This window comes from Ursus arctos, unplaced genomic scaffold, assembly GCF_023065955.2.
Source record: "Ursus arctos isolate Adak ecotype North America unplaced genomic scaffold, UrsArc2.0 scaffold_8, whole genome shotgun sequence".
Classification (NCBI taxonomy): Eukaryota; Metazoa; Chordata; class Mammalia; order Carnivora; family Ursidae; genus Ursus; species Ursus arctos.
This window is the reverse complement of record NW_026623100.1, coordinates 30,808,665-30,815,895: the sequence shown is the minus strand read 5'-3', so window position 1 is coordinate 30,815,895 and position 7,231 is coordinate 30,808,665. Positions and strand designations below refer to the sequence as shown.

At 54.0% G+C, this 7,231-nt stretch overlaps 1 long non-coding RNA gene across 1 annotated transcript; it reads left to right on the top strand.

Annotated features, from left to right (window-relative positions):
* The first annotated feature begins 87 nt into the window (after positions 1-87).
* Positions 88-7,023, top strand: LOC130543169 (uncharacterized). The gene is made up of 2 exons (XR_008958302.1): positions 88-263; positions 5,278-7,023. It is a non-coding gene; the product is annotated as an uncharacterized LOC130543169 (long non-coding RNA).
* The last annotated feature ends 208 nt before the right edge of the window (positions 7,024-7,231 follow it).

Genomic DNA, 7,231 nt, shown 5'->3' with positions numbered 1-7,231 from the left:
TTAAAGCCAAGGCCAGGCTGTGATACATGTCACTTCCCTACACACTGCACTGGCCACAGCAAGTCACATGGCCACCCCGAGCTCCGCAGATGGGAGGCAGGCTCGTGCAGGAAGGGGCATTGCAGCAAACACCAGCACAGCGCCCTACCTCCGCACTGACCGGAAGACACAGCCTGCAGAGCCCAGTTTCCGAGATAGTAAACGGTAGAAAAGTGTACATCCTGGAATTGATGAGACATAGAACTACGACACCCAGTATACAGGTGAGGAGCGGAGGCCTGGGTGGCCACACAACACAGAGACCTTGGAGGGGAAGAGCGGAGCTTCAGCCCGGGGATCACCCACTCCAGCTTTAACCCGGCCCCCGTGAGCCCTTACGGAGGAGGCCGGCTCTGTCAGGTGCTGGGGGCGCCTGGGGGCCTCTCAATTGCTCTCCATGTATTAATCCCTTGCTTTTTTAAAAAACTCTTTTCAAAATTCCAAAGTATGGAGCTAGCACTGTGCTAGGGATGACACTGAGGCACAGGGCCTAGTTCCCTGAAACGAAAGGTCCCAGGTCAGCGGGGGTCAAAAGGAAGACTCACAGAGGTCAGCTATTAGCTGGGGAAAGAAAGGCATGCTCTCAGAGGCTGAGATACACGTGACCCCTTCCGATACAGGGCTGGCCCTGGCCCTGGTAAATCATCCCATAAAGAGATGACTGTTTACTCTAGGCAGAGGCCTGGTGGGTGTGGGTCGAGTGCCAGGAAGCCAGTGAGCTGGCCATCGGAATGTGAGTGTGGGTGGGGTGGGGGGAAGTGGCCACCGGCTTCCACTGAGTCACAGAGGACTGAGTGGGGGAAGGTGGCTGGCCCCACCTTGGCGCAGCAGGAAGGAGCAAGGTCGGAAGAGTCAGAGGTTGGGTGGGGCTGGGAGGGGGAGACAGGCTGTCTCAGGCCCCAGCAGATCCCTGAGGTGGCTGGCAAACAGGCCTTCCACGCAAACACTGCCCAGTGAAAACCACCCAGGATGCAGTTGGTGATCCAGAAGGCTCCTTCTGGGGTGTAAATCAGGGTTGCCGTAAGAACTTCCAGAACCTTGCCTTTGGTTTGAAATTCGAAAGTTGCTGCTGGGGCATCCAATACAGATGAAAAGTAGAGACCTGAAAAGGGGCGTTTCGTGCCCCTTCTCCCCAGAACCAGAATCACAACGCCGAGCAAGCTTTCAGACATTTTAAAAATGGGAAGTCAGAAAAGCTGAGGGTTTCTAACAAGTCAAAAGAACAGAATGGTTGGAGGAGATGTGGACAAAATCAGAAAATGAAATGAAGCCAGCTATAGGATGGGCTGCTGGCGAGTCACAGTGTAATCTGAGTGTGCAGTCCCAGCTTTGCTTTATAAAGTGGAAAGGGATTACCGTGGAGGGAGGGAGTGTGCAGCCAGTCGGACAGCTGCCGGCCTCCTGCAGGGCTCAGAGGCCAGGCTGGCCTGCCAGGACCCCGCCTCCACCCAAGCTCCCCTCCCCGGGGCCCCAGAGAGAGGGTTCACTCCTGCACTCTGCCTAGAGGGCCCCCAACCTCCACATCACCCTTCCAGACCCACCCTCTGGCCTGTCTGGCCACCATCCTGCCTCATGTCTATCTAGAGCCTTCTTTCCCATCCTCCTCCACACCTGGGCCGCTCTCTCTCCTCTCCATCCTTCAAGGTCCTCCTCCTGAATTACCCCAGGCCTCACTGAACAGGTGCTGTGTCCATTCCTGGGGCTCCTTTGACTGTGAGGGTGGGGGCCTGGCTTGTAGAATCGGGGGAGGGGGTGAGGGTGGGGAAGCATTGACTCAAGTAACTGTAGGGAACAAAAATGTTTTCCTCAGCCCTCTTAGGGTCCCTGGCCATGTCTGAAAATCAAACCGACAAAGACAGGTTAACAGGAGAAAAGCACACAGACTTATTTCATCTGAGTTTTTTGTGACACAGGAGCCTTCACAAGGAAGTGAAGGCCTGGAGAAACCTGAGTATTTTCTGCTAGGTTTGACTTAGGGCAGGTAGTCGTGGAGGAGTAAGACAAAGGAGTGATGGAGTATGAGGGGATTGCAGCAACCTGGGGGAGATTTGGGAAGGCCGCTTTGTAGGGTTCTGCTTGGCGTCCCTTTGTCCTCAGAGACAAGGATGCTCCTTTCCTCTGGGTGTAGGGAGGGTGCCTCTCACGGGAGGGTTTTATGATTTGCTTCAGGGAAGAGGGTTGGGGGCTCAGAGTGACTTTCCCATTTCTGCTCTTTTCTCCAATTCCCTCAGCCTAAAATATTCAAGATGCTGAGATGCTGTATTTTGGGGTAGCGTGTCTTTGAACCTCATCATAACCAGTCGGAGGAAAATTCCGCACTAGAGACTGGGGGGGGGGGGGCGGGGGAGGGGGATGCTGATCAGCTAGAGACTGAAACCCCATCTGTCTGTCTATCCCTGCCTGGTGCTTTCCTCTATGTTTATCTCCTTAGGTTCCTTTCCTCCTCTCAAGCCGGCTGCCCCCTCAGGCTGGAACATGGCCTTGCCTCTCGTTCCTCCCCTCACATCCTCAAAACCAGGAGTGGCCACCTCTTCCTCCGCTCCCTGGTGGCATCCTCCCCAGTGGCTGGGGCTGTGAAGTCTTTGAAGAGAATTTGGAGGCGGTTGGTGCTGGGAGGCCGGCGACAGTCTGAGCCACACAGACCGTGACTGTCATATCATTTGCTAACGGCTGCAGTGTTGAGACCTCAATCGCACTGTGAACTCCTCTCGGGGGTTCTCTGCCATGTTCCTTCTGCTGTCCCCCAATAAGCAGGCCCTCAGCAAATGTTTGCTCACCGGTTGATGAACTGTCAAAACCAACACGCCTGGCCAGGACCGCTGATCACTAAAAAGAGACCTAACTGCACAGCTTAGAGTGGATCTAGAATCCTCAGATCTTCCAGGCTCTTTGGAAATCCAAATCAATCAGGGGAAATCCAGACCTCCTCCTGCAGCAAACACAAAGGACCTCTCCCCGCCCGGTGCTCCCACCCCTCCCAGGGCCCGGAAAGGCAGCTTCAGTAGAGAGGTCTCTGTGGGCCCTACCAAGGATCCCTTTTCATCTCCCTCCCACCCCAGATCCCGACCTTAAGGGCTGGGATAAAAATGGCCAGGGATGGGGGTGGCAGCAGGCACACTCCCTTTAGCAGAGATGATATCAAAGCGGATCGCAAAAGACAGTCGAGGGTTATAATTTGTCATTGAACGTGTCCGTGCGAGGGGTGATAATCTCTGTGGCTTTCAGCTTTGTAATCGCTCCTTTCCCACCCCAGCATCCCAGGGTGGCCCAGCAGTGCCGCCCTGGCTCACAGCCAGCCTCTCCTCCCCACCTTCCCCAGCTGTCTCTCCTGAGAGCTTGTCTGCAGATTCAACAGCGGGGCGGGTTACACTCACTCCGCAGTCTGTGAGCATTTATTGATTAATCTGTCAGTCGATAAGTACTTAGTGAGCATCTGTTGTGTGTATCAGTCATTGTGCTGGGGGCTAAGAGGACCCCTGAGAAGTGTAAAATTGGACCCACTCTCCAGGAGCTATGTCTACACAGGGAGATCCCTGAAGACACATGATACTGGACTGGCGGGTCTTAAAGGTTCTTCGGGGCACTAATATTATGTGGTTATAGACTAAGTGATTAGGTTTGGGCCGGGCTCTGATGGATGGTGGGGTCTGGCTACCTGTTAGAAGGTGGGCGGGTGAGGGGGGGTGTTGTATCTCGAGGACCGGAATCAGGAGAGTACAAGGTGTGTTCCAGGGTCAGGGCGTCAATGTGCTCGGATAGAGGATTTTGATGAAGCTATGAGAGAAGGGTTACCACGGTACTGGTTAGAGCTCATGAGGACATGCAGAATGTAGCTCAGGCAGAAGAGAGACAGGGAGAATTGAGCAGGTGAAGAGCCAAAGTTGGATCGTTTTTGTAATAGCCTCCATACCCCACTTGCCGTCCGCCGCCTCTCTGACGGACACTGCTGGCCTTGCGCTCGGGGGCCACCCCCACTTCTTTCTTTTCAACAGAACTCCTGGGATCCCAGACTTCAAGTGCTAAAACTAGAACCACCCTGGGGAAACTGGGACGGTGGGTGACCCTGTCAGGGACTCTTGAAGCTGTTGGGGAAAGCCCCCCAAAATGAGATCCCTGGCCCTTCCCAATGCACAGTCTCTAAGCTCCACTGGAGCTTCCCCCTGTTTGACAGTCCTGATACCCAGCTTGGCTAGCCTGACACCATTTGCCCCTTCCCCTGGAAGCTCTGGTTTCCAGTCTTCTCCATGGCTCCCCGACTGCTTACCCAGCTCCCACCGCACGCCCTTTGCAGCTGACTTCCAATTTCACAGAGGAGAGAGAGATTACTGGCTGTAAAACCCCTCACCCTCCTGCATTCTCACTCAGAATGCATGTCCTTTCCTGCTGGAGGAACCCTTTCTCCATCTCAGTGCATTCGTCAGAAATCCAGAGGCCACCCCCACTCTGCATGCACCTGTAGCGATCACCCTCCCTCCCTCCTTCTGCGGTCTGTTTCTCTCTGTCCCTTCAACCTGGCCTCTGCCCCTCCCCTGCTCTTACCATCAAAGGACCCATCACTGGGCTCATCTCAAGCCATAGCTGGCTGCTCCTTGTGCTCCTGTTGACACCCCCTCCTGGAAGCCTGCCCTCCTCCCTTGAGCTCACCCACCCCCACCTCTCCGGCTGTTCCTGTTCAGTCTGTTCAGAGCTTCTCTTCCTTTGCACTGTAAATACCGATATTTCCTTCTCTCCTCAACTGTATTCACTTCTTCTGGATGATTCCATCTATAACTGTGGTTTCGGTGATTATCAAATCCTGACAACTCTGTAGCTCAGGCCAAGACATTTTTTTCTATGCCCTGACCTGTACGTGCTGTGAAGTCATCAGCGTGATTGTCAAGGTCCATGATTTTGGAGTCAGGTTTGAGTCCTGGCTCTACCACTTATTCGCTGTGTGACTTTGGTCAGGTACGTAAGCTCTCTGTGCTTCAGTTCTCTCAGCTGTAAACCATCGTAATATACTTACCTCATGGGGCTGTTGAGAAGATTAAATGAGATGATGGAGAATGTTTAATACAACGTCTGGCTCATGGTAACAATCAATGCAGTTATTTTTATAGCGTTCAGTTGTCTATTATTCTTTTTTTTTTTTTGAGCTTGTATTTCCTGAACTACTTGACACTAAGCAATTGAAATCATTTAATCATTAAAAACAAAAATTTGAAACCTCATGCAGTGAGTGTTGTATTCTCTCTACAGGTGAAGAAACCAAGCTGAAGAGACAAAGTATCTCGTGTCAGGTCAGCTTGGCAGAGACCCGACTTGGGCTCTGAGCAGATTAATGCCAAAGTCCTTCTTCTCAGCCCCTGCAGCGAACCCATCTCTCACCGTACTCGAATCAGCATTCGTCCTCTTTTCTGTGTCCCACGCTTGCCCTTCTGCATAGAGTCCTGTTTTGCCGGAAGGATGCAGCATTTACTTTGTCAGCAAAAATCAACTCTTCCTCGGGGCAGAAGGGTGTGGACCGGGACGTGGTGCTAGTCTGCTCTCTCCTTACGGCCGCCGCCCCATCCAGCCCTTCAGGAGGCCCGACCCTCTTCTCTCCACGACTGCCCTTGCCCTCCTGCAGCCCCTCCAGATCTTTCAATGGGGTATTTCCTAAAGCCCCCTGCTGGAGTCAGCACCTACTAGGGCATCAATAAATGACTGTTAAGGATCCCTGGCTCACCTTAGCCTCGCCCCCAAATCCACCCTTTACTCTGCCGCTACGGCGACCTTGCTAACACCTAACTTTGTTCAGTTCATTCTCCTAAGGCCTCAATGCTTCCCTCCATTTCCCCAGGACAAAATGTTAGGGAGATTCAGGAGAAGTCTCGTGTAAAAGGCTTTGGGCCCCTTGGAGGGAAGGGAATTGCTAAAATTTGAGCCTCTGAGTCTGTGGCCTGAGGTTTAGGGAAGACCATCCTCCAACAGATGTTGGGGTTAACAACCCAGTAGTTGTGTCCAGGTCAATCTTATTTCTCTCGGCTGCCGCCGGGGCCTCCAAGAGCTGTCCCCGTCACCCCAGGAGGGGTCAGTAGCGAGCAAAAGGTGTTACCATAGGATGGGACTGCTGTGACCTTGCTTCTGCGCTTCCTATCCAGTTCCCCGGGCAGAAGTCCGAAGAAAACACTCCGGCCACACAATTGGTCTTTTATTAGCATCTTTTCTGGCAGTCTCAGGGAGAATTTAGGGCTGAAGCGACTGGAGACTAGATTCTTTCCCCCCACCGCCACCCTCTCCGGCTTCGCTCCTCCTGCTCCTGCTCCAGGGGCCAGGAGACGCCCGGGCGGGGCCAAGAGCCTGTGGACTTTGTTTGCTGGCCCAGCGCCGGGCACAGGCCCGCGGGAGGGTTGTCGCGTTAATTGCTCCTCGGGCTTTCGGCCGGCCTCCTGCGGCCCCGCCCCCGGCGTGACTCACGCTTTTTCCTGCAGGGCCGCAGCGTGGGGGCCGTGCGGGACGCGCCCCGTAGGTGGCACGTGCCCTGGTCATCCCCGGGGTGGTGCGTGGCTGGCCCGGGTGTGCAGCCAGAGCCGGCCTCCCAGCCTCTCTGAGCCTTCTGGGGATTTCTCCCATCTCACACGCCGCGTGTAGAGCCGTTGGGTCGGCCCACCCTGCGGGAAAACACCGAATCTGAAGTACGAAGCGAGATCCGTGCTCGGTCTTGCTCTGCGACCACTCTGGAAAACCGCGTGGGAAAGGATCTTCTCAGCCAGTTAATCACATCTCTACAGTATTGCTCAGGGGCCCTAAACAGTTAAAAGTTGGTGGGAGGGAGTGGGTAAGAATACCAAACAAAAGGGTGCCTGGGTAGCTCAGGTCAGGATCCCAGGGTCCTGGGTTGGAGCCCCCCTCCCGGTGGGGCTCCCTGCTCAGCGGGGAGCCTGCTTCTCACTCTGTCTGCCGCTCCCCCTGCTTGTGCTCACTCTCACACACAAATAAATAAATAAAATCTTTTTAAAAAAAGATATTATCTTACTTGCCATTTACTCCAGGGCAGTGACTGACTTGGTGGGGCCAATCTGTGGGTTTGCCTCTTAGATACTTGCCAGAAGTCCTTGGGCTAATTTAAGATTTATGGGCATCAGCTTCTTACTCCCTGGCATTCTGGAACTTTTGAGCTCGAGAAACTGAACAGAGCACCCACAGAATGAAGAGACCTCGAGGGCTAGGT